The 25,010-nt window shown below is 44.4% G+C and overlaps 1 protein-coding gene across 1 annotated transcript in view; it reads right to left on the reverse strand.

The window, feature by feature from the left end:
- The window catches only part of NCALD (neurocalcin delta), a 40,738-nt gene extending 19,058 nt beyond the window's left edge, over positions 1-21,680 (reverse strand). Inside the window, exon 1 of the mRNA XM_015856111.2 lies at positions 21,502-21,680. The gene's annotated coding sequence lies outside the window, so the exon portion shown is untranslated. The remainder of the gene's footprint in view (positions 1-21,501) is intronic.
- Positions 21,681-25,010: the final 3,330 nt, after the last annotated feature.

Raw genomic sequence — 25,010 nt, forward strand, 5'->3', positions numbered from 1 at the left:
ATACAGCTTTTAAGATGTCCTGAAAACATCTTTAGTTGACAGTTCTCTCTTCACCAATAATTTGTGTCCCAACCCACTCCCTGAACACTCCCCACTTCCACTCATTTCAGGCAGATATATTTCCTAATTCTCTTCTCTACTACCAATGTTGTGAAAATTAGTGAGGATCCACTACTCAGAAACAGCACAAATGCTGAAGAATCAGCCCACTGTTTGCAAAGTGCCATATAAAATCACCATACAAATTACTTATTCAATAATAACAGCACATCCTGTTCCACAAAACATGTCTCATATCTTAATGTTCTAATGACTTCACTGGAAAGTCACTTAAATCAATGAGCAAGGCAGGGATCCTCCTGTGAATTGCCAAAAGGATATTCCAAAAAAGATTAAGAAATTGTTAACTATGAAAGCATACATAGAACTTCAGATTTTCAGCTTGTTCCTTTTCTGTATTAAATGAAGGGTGCTCCCCATGAGACCTACTGCTTTTTAATGAACACTCTAGGAAAATGAGACATTCATGAAGAAGCAGAATATGTGTCATGCAAGGTGCTCTACAATCTGTCACTTAGTTAAATTCAAACAGGGATGTTTTCACATTAGTCTCTACAGAATGATAAAACTGTCACTTATCACCAGTTTACCACCCAGCACTTCATTAGATTCATTTGATCTCAATCTAAATGAAAGATGTAACTATCATCGTATCAGGAGCACAATTCAAACCCACACATCCTTCATTCATTTGTGATCAGATGGGAACTGGTTGCAGTGATCTCATAATGCTTTAGAGATCACTACCTCTTATTACCGTAGCTTGTCATTCCTCTGATTTTTTGAAGGCTGGCAATAAAATTTACATTGCAGTTGGTTTCCAAGTGTTAGAAACAAGAGAGAAAGAAGGAAAGAAGGAAAGAAAAAGAAAAAAAGGAAAGAAAAGAAAAACCACACACGACAACCTTGGAGAAATGCCAGAATTTTCTTGGAAATTTCCTTGATGAAGGAGTAGGAGTGAGATGGAGCAATATCTTTGATTTTGGCAGCAAATCTTTCTTCTGGCAACTTCATTAAACACTCATTCCCACTTTATGATTTATCAGCACAGAGCTGGCATTTCTGAGTGTGACTGATGATCCTCCCTCTGCTAACAAAATTAGAAACATCAATAATTCTTAGATTAATTGCTCAGAAAATTTCCAAGAGGCAAACATTTCCTTATTTTTAAACCCTTGTTTTCTGCTGTAGTCAAAGCAATAGAGGCCAAAGTTCAACTGCATGTACTCCACTTAAAAGATGGGTTCTCTCTACTCTGAGATTTATATGTGTGCAGAAATGTGTGCATCAGTGCTATGTGGGTGGGGGAATCTATGGTGAGCCCTCAGTTCCCAGACACTGAATATATTCTGACATAACTCACAGAGGTCTGGAAGCAGTCTTGCCCTTGTATCTGTGTTTTCTTTCAAGCGAACATGGGATGTGTATATGTTAGGACCTCCAATGGAGATTACCAGGTGCAAGAAATATTAGTGCATAGAAGTCCTGTGTTCCCAGGTGCTGGCTCAGCCATAATGAAGTTCTGAATGTGGCTACTGAGTGGTAAAAAAAAGAAGTCTGCATTAGCCAAGAGGTGAGTAACCATTCTGGTAATGTCATGCTCTGCTGGTGATCTGGCACAACAGCGGTAGTCACCCCAAACACGGAGCTGGAAGCTGTGGAGATGACATGAAATAATGCAAGTCTCCCCACTTTTCCCTTGTTGATCACACAAGGAAATAAATGTCTTTCCAAATAAGATCTGTGTGCACTTCTACACTCACTGTTGAGATATGCGTTTGGAAATCTTGGTTCAATTTCTGACTGGAAGTCTATTTTTGCACTTCTGGAAGGGTCCTCATGCTACTCCTTAGTAGAGTACCATCAGGTAATTCTCAATGGCACAAAGGCATGGGTCTTCACCTTCCTTTGCAAATTAAATGGATAGAAAGGAATCAATACCACAGCACTGCATAAAAAGCCATGAAAGCACTGTTAATGAGCTGAACTTGTGAAAGAGGTTTAACCAGATCTTTTATTTGACTTTACCTAATAAGGTAAAAGTGAATGGACTTTCACAGATACCTCGAAGACTCATACAAAAGCAGTGAGCACAAGTAAAATGTTACATTTAGATTTCAACATGTAACCCTCACCAGTATACATGAAAGATGCACTTGATATTTTCCCAGGATATAAATTAATCTACAAAAACCTTTATCTACCTTACAAATCTCTTAGGGCAGAGATATCCCTGCACTCCTGTGTTCGTTGACTGGTGACAGTGAGGTACAGCATAAAGAAATGAAGAAGGAAATCCCTGAAAAGGTCTAAACACAGACATCTCACAGCTAAGGGAATGCTCGGTTTTCATAGAATCATAGAATCACAGAAACATTTGAGTTGTAAGGGACTTTTAAAGGTCATCTACTCCAACTCCTCTGCAATGAGCAGGGACACCTACAGCTAAATCAGGTGCTCAGAGCCCCATCCAGCCTGACCTTGGCTGTCTCAAGAAATGGGGCAATAATCACCTCTCTGGGCAACCTGTGCCAATGCGTCACCACCCTTAACACAAAAAACTTCTTCCTTATATATGATCCATTCTAAATCTCTTCTCTTTTGGTTTGAAACCATTTTCCCTTGCCTCTCACAACAGACCCTGATAAGAGTCTGTCCCCTTCTTTCTCATAGCCCTGCTTTAGATACTGAAAGGTTGCTCTCAGCCTTCTCTTCTCCAGACTGAACAGCCCCAATTGTTACAACACATTATCTGTTAAGAGGCTCAAGTTATTCCTCTATGCACACATCCAGGGCATGTTTTCCTTTTACCCCAAGGCAGAAGGTTGGCAGAGCTGGGCTGCCCAGGCCAAGCACTTGACTGTGACTTGGGGACAAACCCTAAATGCTCTCTGCACCAGGCAGGACATGTGGCCTTTCTCTGAGAACGGCATGGGCTGTCCTGATCCTCATGGAGCCACTAGCACAGACAGCTGGTTTGTTGCACATTCCACCTAGAAACCAGTTTTATTATTTGTTAAATAAACACAAGCACTTTTAGACACAGGTTTAAAGTGGATCCAAAGTAAACAAGGAGTTTCAGAAAAGATGAGGCAGCTCAGGGTTATGATTGCATTATTTGTTCTTCAGAATAAGAGTGATGCTCAAAGAAAGCAGCCTCCATACGCAGTAGTGGGACTAGAGAAACAATTAAAGGACCTACATTTTGGATAAAAAAATCTTACAGTCAACAGGACTTGATACTACGGATAAATAGGATGATTCTGTCTGTTATTTCTGAGACATTCTAAATGTAATATCCTGAATTACCAACATTACTAATGGTCACTGTGATGAAAGAATAGTGTGTTTAAATTTGTATAACCTTACTCTATAACAGATGTACATGCTACACAACAGGTACAGGCTGTTTTTTCCTATATTGCTTCCAGACTTCATATTCAGAATTAAGCAAAACAACTGATGCAAAGAGGGACAAAAATATCATCACCAAACTCAGCAGTATCTTGCTTTCTAATACAAAGCAATGTATTATCTTTGCATGCAGTCTACACCAAAAAGCATAATTCTGTTGACTTTTCTTCTGTCTCAGTGGCTTGCCATTGCATTCTACCTTCAATGGCCACTTGAGAAATCTCATTTTATATGCCTCTTATATTTTCCAAAACAATTCATTTCCAAAGCCAGCTGATAACAAAAGTGAAATTAATTAAAGTTAGATGATAGAAAAATATCTAGAACATCATATTCACAGCAGAAATTAAGGCTCCTCAGAAATGCACTGAGATCCTACTTAAGGTGCACGGTAATCACCACAGAACAAGAATGCTTAGATGCAACTTATCATTTCCAGGAATTATACACATGTAGGATTATCCAAAATAGGAAGTTTTACAGATGTTTCCTGAGATGTTCACGCACCCAGCATTGAGTAAATAGACAAATATGAACTTACGAATCAGTAATATGTGTAAGTCTTTTTGTACACTCACACATACACCTGCTCTTTCTGACTCCATGGATATTATATTCCTGGTTTATCTAAATAACATTATTTCTTTCCTACATCAAGGCTCGGTAGCATGGCATTAAGCTCTGGCAACAAAATTCACAGTAAGTCTGCAGCAAGATGCTATTCCTGTAGAAAGAATCAGTTCCTAAAGACCTCGACAGATGGACTCAGTGCCACCAGGGAAACAACACTTCCTCTGAGAAACAGGTGAATGGGAAAGAGTATGGAAAATTGAGTTTTGGGTAGTGTGCTATAGGTGTGAAATAGTGGGAAAGGATACATTTAATTACATAGACTGTATGGACCAAAGCAACTTTCGCAGTAATACAATGGATTGCAACTTAGCTAAACAATTGTGCAGCCAAAAATAAAGCCCTGCCTGACACTCATCCTATGCCTGCTGAATGCAGCAGGGCCTGCTCCTCAGGTCCTCTTCCTCAGCTGCTCCCTGCTGTCCATGGCAGCAAGGCCAGGAGATGCTATAAGTCTCTGTTGCACAGATATTGTGAGGAGCAACTTCACACAAAGTGCATTTCTCACTGCATGGCTCTCTGCAGACAATGCCCCTGATCAAAACACCCTATGTCAGCACCTCCATTTCCATTTGGAGTTTTGGTGAGAATCCCATCCCGGGTTTCCCACTGTAGGCTGCATTCTGCTTTTGTGGAAAAGGAAATGCTGTCTGCTGCCCTGTTCTGCAAAAACATCAGATGAATACATCAGTATTCATCAAAATAATCTCTGCTGAGATTATTGAGGGCTTAATTTAAGTTAACATCAGCACTGGCTACAGCAAATTCCAACATCAAGAGGAGCCTGGATACAATTACAAGACAACAAAAACTCATCACTCATCAAAAAAGTGATACCTGGAAGCTTCAAGTTAAGCATATTTATACTAAAGGGTGGCAAGTGGCTTTGAACTAGGGCAGCCATCTTCAAAAGGCAACAAGAGGGCTTTCTGAGTGGAGCAACTGGCTTCAAAGAACAGGGAGCCTGAATACACAGGGAATCACTCTTTTAGGGCATTCATCTTCCCAAATCTTCAGTCCATCAAGGAAGTTTTTGATGGAGAGCTCGGGCACAGGTCAGTAAGAGACAGGCCCTATTCATTTAGGCACTGAAAACAAAAGCAAGATAAGAAGTAAGGTCTCTCCACTGAAACCTGCTCAAGTCAAACAGCTGCAAGTCCCTCCTCCAGTGCTGTTTGACCTTGGAAGTGCACAGACATCAGAGGCTGTCTTCTTATCATATTTTTTTCAGTAGAATTCAAGTTGTACAGCAGTATCAATAGGGCTCATCACCTACCTCATACATGACCACTCTGGTGATGTGGGAACTAGTTGTTCCTTTGGCTTGAGACTCTAATGGGGAGGTGTGCACAGGGAGAATACAAGCTTCCCACAAAATGCTGCAGTCACCAATACTTAGAGAGTGAGTGTTACACTCTGGTCTTATGGTACTGCCCACATTCATATTTCTCCTCTCATTAGCTTTGGCTTTTAGGAATATTTCTTAAATCTCATAGGCAAAAGAAGCATAAATGATTAATCTGCCCTGAAGGCAGAATGGTCCTGTGGGACAAGAAATTCTGATTTCATAAAATGAACCTTGCAGAAAGCAGAGCCCAAAGATTTGGCTCTTTATGATGCAGCACTGTATGCCCAGTCTTCCTGTATATTATATCTGAATTAGGGGTTCCGTGCCTTGTGCTGAACCTTTTAGACAACCTTTGTGCTTGTGTACGAGGCCATCACAGTCATCACTGTGTCTCCAGTGAAGCTCAAGGAGAGATTTCTTCTCTTAAAATGGTAACATTCCCTGTTGTAAATCCAAAACAACCGACTTTTCCTCAGACTTCCCAGAACTGTGTGTTCCTGGGCCAAGAGCAATATCAGCAGCAAGGAAGGGCCTGAGGAAAGACTTGGGCACTCCAAAGGCCATGGTGACTTTACTGAACAGACCAAGTACAACTGAGCAGACCACATGCACTGCAGTCCCACTGCCTGAGCAGCTTCCTGGGCACCTTCTTTTTCTTCGCAAACCAGAAGTACTGTGATGTGGTGGTGAAGAAACTTTTTGTGAGGTTTAATGTTTTGATATATTGTCATGGTTTATCCACAGAAATCAGTCCTACACCTACAGCATCAGGCAGCTTAACAGGAGAGTCTGAAGGACTTGCTCCTTCCTATGGGACAACAATTCCCTTGGGTCTACTTTTCAGAAGGAGTGGTCAGATGCTGGAATGGGCTGCCCAAAGAAGTGGTGGAGTCACCAACCCTGGAGGTATTCAAGGAGTGTTTAGATGTTTCGTTGAGGGACATGTTTTAGAGAGATAGGTGATAGATGGATGGTTGGACTGGATGATCTTGTAGGTCTTTTCCAACCTTGGTGATTCTATGATTCTATGAATGGCCAGTATAAGCATTGGAAGGTCCCAGTCTTTCTTCCTACAGCATAATTTTCTCCTGCTCCTAACTACTGCTGATGTCAGTCTTCTGGATGTAAAGAAACCGTTTTCCTCACCCTACTTACATGTTGTAGATTTATGGCATGCATGATGCACGTATTAATTGTCTTTTGTTTTTTTTTCTCTAGGAAAACGATAAACAATAAAAAATTGATTTTCTAATGAAGACTTTGAATGTCATCTGTACTTCAGTGAATGGAAAAAGAAGAAAATAATTAAACATATGCTCTTTAACTCCTATTAGTGACTGTAAAATAGCCAGAATATTCTGGAGGTTGTGGCCATGGCAACAGACAGTAGCTTAGGAAAAGGAAATATCTGCAGTTATAATTCGACGTGGAGATTGCTCATCTCCTTCCAAGAGCTGGAAGTTTGCAATCAGAACCTCAATGGGTGCTATGATTTCTTCATATTTATGTTTATTGTGACACTCTACCATTGATAAGAGCACAAAGTGGCTCAGGTATCAAATTCAGTCTTACTTCAAGGAAGAAAAACTACTGCTTTTTGGCAACAGACTGGAGGATTTGTTGGTAAATGTTTTTGTAGACAATGACAAAGTGCTGTGGTGGAAGTGGACCAGGTCTTCCCTGTCATGGATCTGTCTGGCTCCCCTAGGTCAGCAAAGTCACAGCCGCTTACACCAGATCAAATACCAGCAGCTGGCAGCAGACTTCCTGTAGGATCCCAAAGAACTGAGCATGGAGATCTTGGTTTAAAGAGCAAAGCCAGCACTGAAGAAAAGGGTTTTTCTGAATGCAGAGGTTATGTGCAAGTTTTACGCAGTCGTGGGTCAGCTGTTTCAAAGAGGAATTGTAAAAAATGTTCGTATTGACCAAAGAGTCCAGGCAAGAAGCAACAGCTTGATATCAACCACAGCTCACAAAGAAATCGCTGACATTCCTTTGAAATGTGCACATGATAAAATGTACAGAAAAAATGTCGGACAATAGGCAAAACCCTGGGGAGCTGGTCATGGTGGATTCAGTACAACAACCAACTGGAGGCTCCCTGAAAACCTGATCTGGGGCTACACCTACAGCTTGGTGAACACCAGCTGCTGCGAACAGGTAGTAGCTGTTTTCTGTGTGAGAAATAACCAGGGACAGGACTGGAGAGCCTGAAAATGACATATTTGTGTGTGGTTCCCTTTATGATGCACTGCAAGCCCCCAGAAGGGACAAACAGAACTAATTTATTTGGATTTAAGTCATAAAGAAGAAATGTGCATTTGCTTCTAAGGGTTTTCATGATAACAGGATTCTACCGTCAGGTAACTATAGATGCTTTTAACAAACCATTTGGAGTACCACACATTTAGATCTTCATAAAGGAAGACAACCTAATCAACACAATAATTTATTCTGACCTGATCAATTACAGCCCCCAGATGATGTTGAAATAGTACACACAGAGCACACGTTAGAGCCTGGAATGTAAATATTACCTTTTAAAATACGAAGACAACTAAAAGCAAAATCTGGGGCAGCCTGCAAACTTCCCTAGCATGACCAAGAGAAATAAATCTACTGCTGCCAACTACAGTTGGTAGAATAGACTTCATGCCTGTGGATTTTAACCACACCATCCCTGTAGCATGGCCAGATGAACAACTTAATTCAGCTAAGTTGTGTAAGAAAGTGTATCCCATTAGCAACACAGGGCAGCTTGATCTTGAGTGAAAAGCAGTGGTGCATTAAGAATTGTGATGCTTTGTGGGGGAACACCTGGCTGTCTCTTTGCACAGCCACCCCATGCAACACAGCCACTGCTTTCCCCAAGTCCCAGCCACACCATGGTGCAGCCATCACCATCTCTGAGGCTGCAGAGATGCACAAGGTCAAAGGCTCTTCCCCTGAGATCCAAGCTGTCATCCAACTTGAAATGACCATCATTTAATATTTCCTTATCAGCTGCAAAATCTCTCCCTAAATTGCTCCTACATCAGGCCCGTGGGTACTGAGCAGTGCCCGGTCACCATCCAACCTCATGCCGTGCTGTGTTTTCAGACATCCCTTTACCGCATGTACATGCATGAACAAAGTCCTGCTAGCTGTCTGCCTACTACAACCATGCCATGGGGTGCTTTCTTCCTCCTGTTCCTTATAAAAAAATTATAGAACGGTTTGGGTTGGAGGAAACCTTAAAGCCTACCCAGTTTCAACCCCGCCACACAGGGCAAGACTGTCACCCACCAGAGCAGGCTGCTCAGGGCCCATCCAGCCTGGCTTTGAATGCCTCCAGGAATGGTGCATCCCCAGCTTCTCTGGACAGCTTGTGCCAGGTTCTGGCTTGTTCTTCAACCTGTTCTTGCTGCCACAGCTCACAGGACTGAGCACTTCCTGTGCCACCAGTACTTGTTTCCTACACCAGGAATAGATCTGGGCTCCCCAGAGCAGAGGGAGAGGGGGATGCTCCTTGTTACTGTGTTCAAAGCTTCTCTCCAAGCTCTATTCCACATGGCCTTTCACATGAGCTGCAAAGAGTGGCAGCAGATGCTCATACCCACAGGGAGGGGAGTTTTAGTGCTGCTCTATTTCCTTTCCTGCAAGATTCACATTGAGAGAAGGAGAGATCACCTGTGGGAATGCTTTCTTTTCTGTTCCTCCAAAGCATTGGAAATCGAATGGAGTGCACCACAAGGCCTCACTTCACTGAGCTTTTATCTTGCAAAATTAGGTTAGCAGATTTGTTGCTAAAGTAGCTTAATATCAGGAAACATCTGTACACATGATGGACTGGAATATGAACTAATTCTGTCAATGCAGTGACTGCCTGAATCTTACTGCCAGGTAAAAGGAATTCAGTTCTTCCTTTGAGATGCTAAGCAGCTGCAGGATGGCACAGTTCTCTTTCCACACTTTTGGTTCGGGTGCTTCCTAGATAAAAGTTTTCTCAGCATGAAAGAATGATCAGGGAAGAGAGGAGAGGAGAGGAGAAGAGAGGAGAGGAGAGGAGAGGAGAGGAGAGCTGGGGGTCCAGCTCACATTCAGCCATCCCTTTACCACAAACATGTCAAAGCCCTGCAATGGGTCGCTCTGTGTCCCATGTCAGCTGAACTCAGGGCAGCATGGAACTTCCTTGAAGATGTCTTCTCCTGAACATTGATACTCAAAGCCTCTGGTGTTGCCTGAACAGAGCAATGGGTCTAGGCTGGGTCAGAGCAGGTGCACAGAAATACACCAAATGCTCCAAACCTAGAAACAACCATAACAAGTTGGATCTCATGATGGGAGTTCAGGAGGTGACCATTTTAGTATCAAGTCCTCTACGTTACTTATCTACACAAAGCAGCAGAGATCCAACTCCAGCTACAGGAACCTGAATTTAGCTGTCTCCATACAAGCTGTGGAATCTGGGGAGTGACTGAGCAAACCCCACATTAATTGGCTGATTTCATTGGCAGAAGCAGAAATATTGGAGGATGGTTTCACAAAGCGGCTTGGGTAGAACACAGTCTCAGTCTGCTCTACACCAAGTGTCAAATTAAATATATTATTTATTGTCTTGGAGTTCCTTAAATTTAGCAGAAAGAACTGGAAAACATAGCCTCGTGTCACATTAAAGCCTTTTCTGCTTGATTGCTCTGCTCAGGACTCAAATCCTCAAATCAAGTGCTCCCCAGGCTGTGCTAGGACAACTACACACCAATAGAGTTAAATGGAACCTGGAGTGCCAGGGGAGCTCCTGCCCTTGGTTTCAGATCAGCTTGTACGTAGGGGACCAAGGAGATGGACTGTGAGCCAGCCCTCCACATTCAATGGTGAAAGCCTGTTCTTCAGATTCGCGAATACTCTGATGTTTAAAAAAAAGCAAAACTTTCAGGGAACAGCCTTAAATAAAGATGGATTTGATTTTTCTAAAGGTGTTTCCTTATTTTTCTTAAAAGAAGAATCATGCTTATTTGTACAGAAGAACTTGATATTAGCGCAGAGAGATACCCCAAACCTGAATTTTTCAAAGGAAGGAGGGAAAGGATTTCTTTTGCTGCCATCAAAAGGGCAGCCAAAGATTCAATAATATCCCCTCTCTTATTTGAGCCTAAAAGAGATGGAGCTCTGTTCTTTGGTTTGTGGGATGTCACCAAGTCCTCCAAAAGCCTCTAAAGCCTTTGGCACAGAGAAGAAAAGAAGACAGTCAGATCTTTGTGGGGAAACGCAGAGAGATGCTGGGGGAGAATCTTGCAGTCTTAATTGCAGAACTAACAGGAATGTTGTTTTAGGACTATGGGATATTTATAGTCTCGCCCGTTTTAAATGTAAAGGGTACAAACATCATTTTTGCTATTCCTCTAAAGGCCAATATCTAGGCAACACAGGCCAGAGCACAAAAGAATTTTCACCCCATTCCAATTTCCCATAAAAAAACCCCACGTACTAAGCCTGAATAATGAGTTTAGTCATTTGAATCATGAATTTGGCTTTATAAGATGCTGGGAGGCCGAAGCAGAGCAAAACACGTCTGCTAACACCCTGACTGGAGCACCACAATTGGCAAGTCCCGCTGAAGAGAGATCTCAGACTAAAGTAGTAGAAATGTTAGGGGTTAGAACTGAAGTTTCTTGGCAGAAGTGACCTTATATGGAAGCCTCACAGAAAGCGTGGCTGCACTGGCTTTCAAACCAGCACATAAGGTTGCATTTCTAATGGATATATGTGTATACATAAAGGTTGATACAAAACCATTTGGGTGAAATCACAGTAAATAATTCCTTCTTGAGAAGCACTGCATAGAACCAGACAGATGTAGGGTAATGGTATGAATTAAAAGGGGAATTCTCAGGTAGAAGATGGTTTTACAATAGAGTTCTTCAAGGAAGAGTCTCAGGACAGATCTTATTTTACATTTTCATTAATCATCATAACACATAATCTCAAAGTAGTGCCTTTACTGATGACACCGTGGTGGGAAACACCATCAGCTGGCGAGCCAGGCGATCACACAAGAACAATAGGATGACAATCATGTCTTGGAAAGGGATGTGAAATCACTGAGTGAAGGGCAGCTAGGCCAAATAAGGGAAAGCCTGAGTAAGCAGAAGAGACCAGGAGCACTCGGCTGTTTAGCCTAGCTAAAGAAAGGCCAAGAGGGAATATGGTTGTAGTCTATAAATACATCAGAGGGGGTAAACACTAAGGAGGAAGAAAAGCTATTTAAACTAAAGGACAATGCTGGCACAAGAACAAATGGGTATAAACTAGCCATGAATGAAGTTTGACTGGGAATGAGAAGCAAACCTCTAACCACTGGAACAGTGAAGTCTGTAGAACAGTCTTCAGATCATAAGACAGAAGGCCTAGCTCATGTGAAAAAGAAGTCTGAGAAATTTGCAGCCTGAGCTTTCATGGTGGTGTTACCTGCACCAGGATGGATGCCTCAGGAGAACCCTTTCTTTATTCTCTTTTGGAAGAGAAGGGACATCTGGAAAACCAAACTTGCTTCTCATTGCAGGCAGCATGGCAGGTGGCCAAGAGCAGAGCCATAAGTTGGGTATTAGGAAAGATTTCTTCTCAGAAAGTGTGGTGAGGCATTGGCACAGGCTGCTCAGGGGGGTGGTGGAGTCACCATCCCCTGCAGTGTTCAGTTTGGGTTCAGTATTGATAACGCAGATGAGAACCATTTTATTTTTAAAGCTAAAACAGACCTTCTACAAAGCTTTTTTCTTTTTTTTTCTTTTTTTTTTCCTTAATGTGATCCCTTCCTCTCCTGCAGACAACACAGACACACTTTCATATCACACAGCTTTCTCATCTGACCATCTCTGACCACTCTACAAAGGCTGCAGTGCCACATCTGCATTGCAGTGTTGGCAGAAGGGATTAAGAGGTAGGAGAGGATTTTCTACAGCACCTGCATCAGCTGGTGCTGTGTTCACAGATCCCGTGAGATCTGTTTTTGAGGATCCCAAGGAGCTCATCATCTCCTGGGGCTGGATCTGGAGAGACTCACAAAGGGACAGGACACAGGAGGGACACAACTGGAAGCTACTTTCTAGGCACTGCAGCACGACAGGTAAGTCAGCAGAATGACATAATAGAGACACTTTCATGTGACTTCTCTGGATGTCTCAAGTATTATAAATGAGCACTTTAAGGAGCGTTGACCCTACAGTGAACAGCACCAGTCCTTGGGGTGCTGCAAGGTCTGGGAGGTGGTTTATTCTGCTTTTAGCTATCAAGTGCTTCTGTGCATAGAGACAGCAGTTTAGCCTGTATGGAAGCTGTCAGCTACCTGCCTAACACGGCAGCACAGAGGTGTAGGGGAGCTGTTGATCAAGGCTTTGAGTTGAGTTTTCTCTTTTCCTCTCCTGGAATTGCTACTCTGGATGTGAAACAGCAATAAAGGACAAAACAGTAATGAATGGCACCAAAGAACTTTACTTCATGAAATGGAACCTGGCCCTGCTCATGGGACTGCAGGAGGAGAGGGGCACTGCTGTCCCCTGCTACCTGCTGAGCTCACCAAGGGCAGCACGGGTGGAATGGAACCAGTTGGAGAGAAGACCAGCAGCCAGAGCTCTGCCTACAATTTGGTATTACACCAGTATCCTCAGGGCAGGAAAAAATAGCTGAGAACAGATACCACAATGCCTCACAAATTCATCTGACGCCGATTTCTCTCAGGGGACATGTAATGTAGTTAAGCACTGTTCCCATTAGATGCCCCAAACCTAATTAGTTTATGTAACTGCATTAGATGGAGAAGGTGCACGTTGCTGATAGCTGTTCAGTGGGAGTGTGCTGTCGATCTTCCTTTAGCCCACTTTAATTTTAAGTGATCTTTGTTCTATATTAGATTCAGCATCTTATAATGAAATGCAATAAAGATTCCTGGAGTAAATCGCATTTTTCCCAATATGTTTAAACATGTCTTATTGATTGGAGGAGGAGCAGTTTTGGAAGTAATATGCTTAAAAAAGCACCTGAACAGCTTGTGCTACTGCAGGCGAGCACCTGCATCAATGAGCACATCCACAAGCAGAGCTGATCCTATTGGTGCCAGGTGCTTGAAGGCTAGTGGCTGTAAGCCTGGCCAAAGGAAAACACCTGGTCTGCACACATAGATTTAGCATGTTGTGAAACCTTGGTCAAAATTGTCCATCAGCAAAATCACATGGCTGAATTTGGTTGGTGAGGAACAGCAAGTGGTGATCTTCAGAGGAGAGACTGAAGCAAATGATGGCACAGAACAATAAACGCAAGCACTGCCGCGGCACAGACAGTTGAATGGGCATTTTTGGAAGATGAAACGCCTGTGCTTTTAAACAGGAGCACATTTTGGTTAAAAACCAAGTAAAGCTGAGGAACTGTACATTAGAGCCAGATGCTCAGTGGAACTGGAAATTTAAGGAAGGTTTTGCTTTTTTCCCTCTGATGACGCCTGGAAGAAAAGCTTGTTTTTGGTTTTGTGAAAGAAATATTTCCCATTGTCTTTCAGAGAGCCATTTCGGTTTCACTGGAGGAGCAGCTGTGTGCATGCAGGGTGGGATGCGCAGGGTGCATCTTTCATTACACCTCTCCTTCCCTGGGAGATAGTTGCTCAGGGCTAATAAGGTTTAAAACATATTCAACAACTCTGAAAAAACGCCTTCCTAAATCCTGCTATTATTCTGGGCAATACAAACATAGCAATTTCTGGTTGCAAGCAAAAGGGGAAAACTTTGCTGTTGCATGCAGACATGCACATGTTTGCGATCTAACAGGGGAAGTAAATATCCAAGCGACTGTGCTTGGAAAGCTGTGGGGAAGGATACAGGTAAATGGTCCCTGACTTTCTCAAAACCCCATAGACACAATTCTTCAAGGACAAAAATGTAGCTGTTGAATGTAACACAAATAGCATACTGGGGAAAACTGCACTGTGATGTGTCCTTTGCTTTTTTGTCTCTCCCAACACTCAGGTGCTTCAGTGAGAGCACAGAGACATCACTTCCTTCTTGCAGGGTCCCAAAAACAGGCATTAGGCACATTACTAGCACTGCAGAAGTGGGTGTTGCTGATGTCTGACTGAAGGAGTTAATACAGATGATGGCAATTTACACATTCTGGAGAAACTGGAAAGGAGTGTAGCACAGGATATCCAAATCTTCAATTTCCACATCTTTAAAACAAATACAAGCAAATGCCTCTGAGTGAATTCCTAGCACTGAAAGGTTGACAGGCAGGGAAATTCCCTCTTCCTTCTGCTAGATATCTTCACCCTTCCTAGGAGAGACCTTGTGCCATCTGCCACATAGGACAGGCCCAGCTGCTCAGACAGGGTACCAAACCCTCCCACACAGGAGGATGGGACTTGGCCAGGAGCAGAGCTGTGCCAGGGATAGGGAGCAGCTTCAGTCCCTGAGCTCCAGTGCTCGGGATGTTTCCTACTGAGTTTGGTATGAACACAGACACTGCATGGCTGCTATTGCAGGACACCTGATAATTTGTCACATGCTTGAATATTAATGCTGAGACAAAATAATAATAAAAAATTAAATAAATGCCATGACCTGGGGGAAGCAAGCTGTTATATCTTGGTAAAGGGGTGTTGGAAGGGGATTGTGAGCTAGATAGCTTTACTCACTGCTGGTCCAGCCTCACCGCACCCCGGATTTAGCAGCAGCACCTGTCTGAGCCACAATGACTCATCTGGGCATCCTTCGCCAGCTACCTTTACAGTGACTCTGGGGCTTTCCATAGAGGATGCTGTCAGTGGGGCTGAGCCTGGGTCCTGCATGCCAAAGCTCCCAGCAGGCATCCCATCCCCCTGAGGTCTGCACAGGGACAGAAAGAATGGTAAGCTCCCCCCCTGCCCCCCAAGTATTTGCACGGTTGGATGGCTATGGTGAAGGCAAACTGCTCAGACATAGCACAGCAAGCCACCACCGTGAACATCTGATTTTTGGTTCTTTTGGGGTTTCCTTCCCACGTTCTCCCTCCAAGTCCCCACAGGAAGGCTGCCAGCACCCATTTCAGGTGCCTGAGCATGAAGGACATGATGACAAGAAGGAGATGCCCCTGAGTAGCCTGGGTGGAAACCCCAGAGCAGCTGCTCCTCTGGGTCATTTTTCAAGCATGAGAACCCAAAGCCACCCTGGGGCTGTGTCCCAGCTCAGTGGGGTATGAGACAAAATTGCCTTAGTTGTGGGGAGCTGCCACCTGCCCTGTGGTCTGCCCTCAGCTTCCCGTGACAGGTCAGCACTGGCGCAATGCAGACACATGTGGGCACGCAGCTGTCCGGCTCTGGCTGCTGATCCCCTCTGCTCCTGGTCCCAGCCGCTCCTCTGGTTAAAAATGTTATTTTAGGAAAGAAGTGAATAATGGGAACAGCCCTGGAAAAGCACGGGGAATTCAGCAAACAAAACAAAAGTGGCTATTTTAGACAAGGCCCCCAAGCGTAACAGTGACTTGCTTTAACTCCTTTCTCGCCTGTCCTGCACTGAAGGCTGTCCTCAAGCACAACTGGAAGACAATTGCAGACACATACAAAATCTGTTCCTTAGAATCACCCTTCAGGAAGTGGTATGAGAAACAAAAAGCCTTTGGTTTGTGCAGGAGGCTGGTTCCTCCCTGCACCACCTCTGACCTCCCCGAGTACCTTGCTTCCACTTTTACATAGCTCCACTTCTTGTCTCTTGCTTCATAGGTAAAACAGACAGCAGATGGCCCTCCTGAAGCAGTGCCACTGCCCCAAGCTCCCGAGCTACTCAGTGATCAAACGGTGCAGTACGAGACTGAGTCTACCCACACCAGCCCTCAAACGCCTCTTGCAGCTCAGGTTGGGGATTCTGATTAGGGCAATCCTCCAACACAGCAAGGGAGAACAGCAATTCTGATCATGTTCTCAGTCCTTGGAAGTAAAATAATTGAAAGTGAGTGATTCTGCTTGCTCTCTCAGTAGTGTTCAAGCAAGAGAAGACAGTGGTTAGGTTGCAAGGATGCATCCTTGACCAGCTGAAATCCTGCACTCTTCTTGTTCGTATCAACCTGCACAAAAAGCCTACAGAAATGCAGGCTGTCCTTCAGATGAGGCTGTTTTAGAAGGGTCAGAGCAATTCCATATGAAAAACCCCACACAAAAAGAACAGCTATGAATAGGACACTTGACAGACAGGTCCAGCGGACAACAGACCGTGTTTCTGCTGAGATATAATTGCTCTAATTGGGCTTGGGCTTGCTAAAATTGTAAAGTTAAAGAGGACTCTGCAATCAAGCTGCCATTCTGCACAAAAGAATAGTGTTGTGATAGGAACCACACAGCAGTTGGGGAAATAATCAGCAGCTTTGTGCTCACTGCCCCCAGCATCTCAGGCTGCCACAAGGAGCAGCCGCACAGCGGAGCAGAGCGCTCTGCCTGGAGCTGGGAGGGTGCAGAGCTGAATTGCTGCAGCCTCTCCAAGAGGTGCCTGACTGAAGCTCATGTGTAGGATGAGCTGGGTCTGCTGTGGCAACACCAGCAAGGAGAGCAGCTGGCCAGAATGCTCCCTGTCCCCTCCTGCTCCAAGCCTCGCAGCCCTGGCATGCACCTGCCTCCTGGTGTCCCCAGGCAAGGCCACATTGTCTGCAAAGATCAAATTGGCCTAATTACATCCTCTCTAACAAAAACACCTTCCAACTCTGCGATGGTGCCATGCAGCTCCTGTCCTCCACTCACGTCACACATACCAGGTGCAGGTGACAGGATGTGCATCACCCAAATTCAAGTGATGGGGCAGGTGCCCTCCTTTGCACCAGCATTGTGTGGCCCCTGGCATGGCTGAAGGGAGCGCAGGGACAAACTTAGCAAAACCCTGAGGGACGTATGGGGAGAAGGAAGCACTAAACACACCTCACACTCAGAAACTGCCTTCTGCTTGCTTTGCTCTGTGCATTGCAAGCTCTGCTCCATGCACCAGCATCCCATGTCCCGGCAAGTTGGTAGGAAGGACTTGCTGCGGGTGGTTCTCTCCCTAGGAGTGTTTGCTTCCTCAAGAATAGAAGGGGATTGCTCAACATAAGCCCAACTAAAAATGAAGGTTGTGCTTGTTTTTAGCCAAGTTACCTATAAACCAAATACTACAATAAGCATAATCAATTAAACCATAAGAATTGCCAGTGCAGCTAAAACATTGCAAACAAGCACCCCAAAACATCCCAAATGTTCAAAGGAAGAGAAGCAGAGTTAAGCCAAGCCCTGTCCTCTGCGTCTTTCAGGAGAGGAGGTATTGCTGAGAATTTCAGGCTTTGGACAAATTCAAAACAGCATTCAGCCCAAACTACAAGCTTCTTGGCTTTTCTGGGTGTAAATCAAATCCTTACGTTATCTCAGTGTCATTCTGTGTCTGCAAGCAATTCATCAGCTCCCAGCCCAGCCAGACTGAAGATCAGCTAACAGGCTCTGAGCACTTCAGCTCTCTGTGATTGGATGTTTCTGTGGAAATGAATCTTACACACACACAAAAATCCCAGAGATCAGCAGAAAAGTCAACAGTGCATTGGGACCGCAGAATGTCGGACTTTATAGCTTGGAGCCCACCTCAAGGATTCCAGTGTTTGGTGAAGCTGTTAAAAGGGCAGTGCTCCTTCACAGCGCTCTCTCTGGGAAATACCGTATTCAGCAATCCCCAAATTACAGTTTCTAATTATATTTTCCTACTGTAGTGCTGTCTGAAATGCAAATCTGATGACAGAATAATTCGACCCATGTAAAATAATGACAAAATTACTGTTTCTCAAACCTCAACTCATACTCCCTGCCATTTAAGAAGATAAATTTAACAGCAGTAAAAGTACAGCCAAAACATATTACATTTTTCAAACTGTTATCTGACTATAACTGTCTGCTTAGACTTTGGCTCACCGTGGAAGATTGCTTCAAAAATATGGCTACCAACAACATTCCGGAGTGAGAATTTCTGTGCTTGGAACCAACAATGAGGTCAACTTTTCTGTTGCATTCGGAGTATCACACGCATGGCATCTGGCTTTAATTGGAAGAACAACTGTTGATTAAAATGTCAACTCCCTACTGCTGCTCAGTTATCATTTAAACCAGTCGTTGTTAAAGTTGATGCGGGACATTAAATTAGCAGAACGCGATGATTTTTAGCAGTGTGGAAAACAGCTTCTGCAAGATGTAATTTAAGAGCCTGAAACCCAATACGGCTGTGGCAGTTCCCACTGTTTGACAATTCCCCCCATAGGGGGGGATTCAATTCCCCAGGGAAACACTGCCTTGAGTAGCAGCTGGGATCTTTAAGGTGACAGCAGAAATCACCTTCTGAGATGAGAAATGCAGGAAGGAGCTGGTGCTCTGCACTGCAAGCATTATTTTTTGTAGGTTTTCTTATGCTTCTAGCCTAAATTTAGATTGTCACTGACCATCAGCTCAACCAGATCAAGGTAGAGCACACTAAAGGCTCGAGTGCATTATTATTACTAGGCTGGAGGCATCAACAGCTTGAGTCTGTTTTTAATTCCCCTGACTGCATCCAGTTGTGAGAGAAGTGACTCAGGGAGAACTCAGCCTTGCTTTTATCCAGTCTCACCTAGGTTCCAGCTCCTGAGTAATTAGTGGGCTGCTCACTCCTTCCTGTGGATGAAGGGACTGTGGAGGAGATTCTGTCCTCCACCTCTACATGGAAGGGAGTGACACCTGCAAGTGCCAAGGCTGACAGGAGCTGTGGAGTCTATCGGGTGTCCCCAGAAGTAGGTATGATGTCACCAATCCCATGCACATGCCATTTATTTTCTATTTGTGTTGTATTTCAAGCCCAAGGAAGTTGGTGTTTTTAGGGCCATGGCACTGGGCAGAAGAGAAGGGGTGGGCTGCAGCCCTCTTCTTGCTCCTCAGTGATGGGAAGGAGGCAGGGACTGAAAGGCTGCTTGGTGGGTGAAGGGCTGAAGGGATACTTAGCATTCTGCTTGCTGGAAATTTCATACCCTTCCAAGGTAAAACCCAAGCATTTGATAAAAGGGTTTGTATAGAGCTGACCAACAAAACAAGAGCACAAAATCACCAGGAAGAATACATGGACCAGAGAGTGCTCTCGCACAGGTCCCTTCCCCTCCTCTGAGCAGACGCCCATGCCCTCTGCAATGCCACAAGCTTTCTCCTCGCTGTCCCTGCCGTGCCTGCTCTGGGGCTCAAGGAAGGCGGCAGTATGTCCAGAGCCCCCAGGACCCAAAGAGAGGGGACCGAGCTGCTAACCCTGCCAGGCAGATCACATCCCTCTGGTGACATGGGAGGCAGTTCATCGCTCTCAGGAAAACTAAACTAAAAATGTGCCTGTTAAATTGGAAATGATGAACAAATTTTTAAAGTATTTCTTATGAATATCACTTGAGTGAATACTGCCTTTGCTATTTTTCACCTTGCGGACATTTTTGGGGTGTCTGCAGGCAGGCAGGGACACGGAGCATCCCTGTGGTGACCCAGGGCAGCCCAGAGGGCAGGGGCTGTCCCAGCGTGGTGCAGCCATGCGGGTGCTGTCACTCCTTGTTAAAGACAGCGAGGAAGAAGGGGGGACTTCTCATGCACTGACGCATGAGAAGAATTCGTGAAATACAATTTAAAATATTTCAGTCACCAAAACACTGATGATTTGGACACAAGTGTTATATTGGAAGGAGCAGACATTGCCAAGCGAAATGGCTTAGAGGCTTCAGCTGCAATTATCCCTGTTGGTCTGTTAAGCATGCCAAATGCAGTGAGATCCAGAGCACTAAGCCGTAACTTTCGTTACAGAAGAGCTTTCAGTGTTAATCTCTGCCTTGGCTCCCTTTCTGAAACAATTACTGCTTCTGCACTTAGTAATATTAGGGTATTTTTTACACTGTTTTTTCTTATCTTTTATTGTGCAGTGCTTTAAATATTTGTGCAATTCTGCGGTCATTTCAGAGTGGCAGCCGCTTTAGCAAATCATTACCATTATCAATAAACCCTTTGAACTTTGGGAGGAAGGGAGCAGGACTATTTAATTAGGGAAGATAAGAGCGCTCTATCATACTTTTCCAGGAAATAACGCACACGATGCTTCAGCTGTGATCTGTCCTCAAGGCAAATATGTGTGCTCACACACAAACTCCAGCCGTGGCACCAAACTTCAGCAGCCCTGGAATCTCCTTCTGCAAACAGCCTGCCCTGAGCCAGCAGTGTAACACAGGCACACATCAAGATCTCTTCCTTTTTAAAAAGACCCAAATTGCATTTATTTTCCCATTGCCATGGTGCTGCTCGAGCCGCTATTCTTTTTTTAGCTGTCCATAACCCACCATGGGGTAATTACAAAAATAAAAATAAAAACCCTTGCATGTGACAAAAAGCCCTTATTACAACCACGCTGCTCTCTTGGCACATATTTCAGACACGTTCTCAGGAAGCTCCCCGTCCTTCCCTCTGTAAACATCATTGAGCTGAGCGCCGTGTGCCCCTGGCCAAGCACGGAGACCCCGAGCAGTGTCCAGAGCCTGTGTGGACAGAGCTGGCTCACAGCTCCAGCTCAGGGACCAGGCAGCGAGCTGCTCCCCATGCATCCATCGCTGGCCTCCCGCTTGCTGCACGCTGGGGACCAAACCACCCATACCGAGCAGCATTAACAAATGCACAAGTTCTGACAGAAGTGCAGAGCTGTGATGCCCAGATCAACAACATAGCTAAGCAGGGTTTCTTTCAACTCCTGAACGGATTCGCCTAGAATCACTCACGTTCATTTACATTCCGAAAGTGTCAAATGAGAACAATATAATTTCATTCTGCTTTCACGGCTCATTAATCTAAATCTAACTCTGCTTAGCAGTCTGCAAGCAGAATTAGCGACTAGAAGCTGCTTTGCATCTATCTGATAGCACCGGGCTCGTTCATCGTGACAAACTTCAGCCAAAACAAACAAGTGAAAAAACACCCTCACGATAAGCTGCTTTGCATCTTTCTTTCTTTTCTTTTTCTTTTTTTTTTTCTCTTAAAAGATACCTGACGAGAACATAAAGCAAACGGTTACCTCACACTGCAGAAATGCAAGTTTTTAATAGTCCATGCTCTGGCAGCCCCTGAGAAACAGCAGCGGCGGCAGTGGCGGCAGCGGGGATAAATCCAGCATCCACTGGGTTCTCACACGGCTTTGGCTGCGCGGCCGAAACCACAGGCTCTGCCTCCAGCTGACGTCAAAGAGCTGTCACATGGCCAGATGAAAGCCAAGAGAGCATTGGTTGTCGTGGCAACCGCAGCACTGCTCTGAAATTATTTCAATAGGTCATCTGTCACATGGGGGGCACGTCTGAAGCGTCGCGGGTGCCCCTACAGCCCTACGACCCCCAGTCCAACTGGGGCTCACCCAGTAACTGTGTCCCTGTGAGAAAGCACGCCTCTTCCTCTTCCTCCCACATCCCCTCATGCAGCAGAACAAGCCCTTTTCTGGCCAAGCAAAGGGGCACAGGGGCTGGAATCCCCACATAGAGCACCTCTGGGTGTGTGGTCATTGGGATGTCCTGGGATGGGGATGAAGCGGAGCCCACCTCTGCCCGCCCCCAACCCAGCTCCTAGCTTTCAGCCTGCCCCCAAACCACCATGAAATACTTTTGGAAAATCGGAGTGGCCAGAAGGATGGACATACAGAGGGAAATGTGGTGTTCATCTTTCTGCTATACCATAAAGAGAAGCAGTGATAAGGGGGTTACTGCAACAGAGAAAGGCGGAGTCAACTGTCTAAAATATGTGCCTTAAAACGAAAATATGCTCCATTCATTGGAAAAACATTAGCAGTGTAACAGAACAAGGATAATAGGATGATTTTTTTAAATCCCAGCATATACTACATGTATCATGTATAATCCACCATGGAAGGCTGAAGCTTCAAGCCAACTCCCATCAGTTAAACTGTACCGTAACACAGTTTCTTCACTTAAAGCAGCTCTTGTACAACGCTTGCACACATTTGATGGTGATGTTTGTACAACATAACAGAAAATTTGGGATTTTGGGTTAAAAGGATCACTCAGTCTGTACAAGAATCATAGCATCATGAAATAAAATGACTTGGGTTGGAAGGGACCTGAAAGATTGTCGAGCTCCAACTCACCTGCCACGTGCCAACCATCAGACTGCGCTTCCCAGGGCCCCATCCATCCTTCCCTTGAATGCTTCCAGAGATGAGGAATCTACAACGCCATGTAGTGCACTGCAGCCTAACTGCTCTTCTGCCAAAAATGTGTGCACGTGGGGGAGAATTTAAATGCTTTGTCTGTTTTTAAACTCCATTCCACAAAACTAGATGATATGGCACATGCATTTTAACAGCACAAAACATTTCAACAGCATTTGCTCATGTTGTGGGGAGGCTGGGCAGGGACTTTTATGCCGCTTGGACACACTGAGATGAAAGCAACAGCACTTATTCCTTGCAGGCCTGAAAATCCAGCTGAAAGTGGCAGAAAAGTGGATATTTGCTGTCTTAGCTTCATTTTTCCACACTAAACCCCCAATGCCAAATCTGTCTCTTTGGAGGTGTCAATCAGCCAAGTGCGCAGAAAGCGATGAGACATGGGCACTGGCTGGAAAAATGCATTAAAAAGTTGTTCAGGGACTGAAGACTGCTGAGGAACACATGTGCTTTGTCCACCTGGGACCTCAGTCCTCATCTCACTGCAGGAAATGGACTTTCACACAACAGAAGGGCTACTGGAGCTTCTCTGCAATATGTGCTGTATCTCACAACATATACATATCTATCTATAACTCCTGAACAGGTACATAGCTACCTATAACTAGTGGAAGCACCCTAACAGACATCTGGATATATAGCACAGCTTACATCCAGTCACAGTACCACTAAATGAGACCAGATTCTGCTTTTCCTTCTGTTCTTGTTTTGACTCTGCAGAGCTAACAATAGATAACATTTGTTTGCCCATAACCCAGAAGACACACAGAGAGCAGAAATACTATCTGGCACGGTCTTTGAACCCACAGAAGATCTCCCCTGGTATCAGCCAGAGAGGCAGCCTTGCTCTCAGAAAGGAGCCCCATCGTTTTAGCAGCTGGGAATCCACTTGATGTTTCCCTTATAATAGCAGTGCTTAGAAAAGTGCTTTATCCTGGAGTCTTCCCTCAAATATCCATGACTTCTACTGCTTTTAAAAATAAAATAAAATAAAATAAAATAAAATAAAATAAAATAAAATAAAATAAAATAAAATAAAATAAAATAAAATAAAACAAAACAACCCAGTGAGCAGGCATGATTTTAATATACTACTTTAAAAAACCCTTTGTGTTTTGCTGGTGACTGCAGCTTGCTGCTTGAAAGGCAGTAATGTTTCCATTGGCATCAGAAGAACAGATAAAAAAGAGACAGCAAAACGCTGTCATATTGACTTTTGCTCTTGTAGAAAAACAGGGTGGAAAAAAAAACCCACAGGAAAAGACATTTTAGTTTTCATGCAGCTGACAGGGCACTGCAGGCAAAGGGGGGTTTGAAAGAAAAGCAGTCAGCATAAGTGGCTCAGCCCACCCCATTCACTGAAGATGGCCCAGTGAAAGAAATATTGTTCGAGCCAAATCAGGTGGAAGATGGTTTCCCAGGAATGCAGCACCATAAGAAAATCCCATGCTCTCCATATTATATGCCAGGGCTCTGAGTAGCATTAATTCCTGTTCCCAGGGATTGTAAGTAGTTCCTCATCCAGGAGCAATAATTCTGGGTTCCCATGCAACAACCTGGAGCAGATATGGAGGTGTATGGATGAGCAGTGATCATCCCTCCCCCTGCAAGCATCTTGGGTGTGTGCGCTGCACAGGGCTGCTGGAAGGCTCTTGCATCATGAATAGTAGCAACTGTGTTGCATCCACATAGGGATCCCACCTCATGGGCACTGAAGCACCAAGAGGAAAGTTCAAACACATGAGAGCAAATGAAAAGTGAAATAAATACTCTTTACTGGAAAAAAAGAAAGCAAACCAACTAGTAATTGCAATCAGCACCTTCTAAGGGACCATACAGAAGGCTGACTACTGCTGAACATGAATACTTTCCATTAACGGATGTGTTTCAGTCATCTTCTTTCTCATGTGAGGACCACACTGAAAGAAAGAAGGGAAAAGCCATTTGGATCAGAGAAGTGTGGCAACATGTGTGGGGAGAATCATTTTGGATCAAATAAAGCGCTTTGAGTAAAGCTATTTGAAGACAAAGGACTTCATTTGCAGTGGGATTCAGGAAAGAGCTGTGTGGGCAGGGGAGATCACCATTGCATGCAATGTGGGCAGCGTGAGGTCCTGAGAAGCACTGCTCCCTCTGCTCTCAGGCCCAGCACGTCTCACCCATCTCCCATTTCAGTGACTTAACCACACCTGGCTCACTTGGTCTTAATTCACTGGTTGCTTCAGATGTCCCAAAGCAGCACTTTCTGCAGAATAATTGATTTGCTTATTTATTTATTTATTTATTTATTCATTCATTCTTTCCCTTCAGGTGAAAGTAATATTTCATGTAGTGAGTTACCCCCTGAGCCC

Source organism: Coturnix japonica, chromosome 2 (assembly GCF_001577835.2).
Source record: "Coturnix japonica isolate 7356 chromosome 2, Coturnix japonica 2.1, whole genome shotgun sequence".
NCBI lineage: Eukaryota > Metazoa > Chordata > Aves > Galliformes > Phasianidae > Coturnix > Coturnix japonica.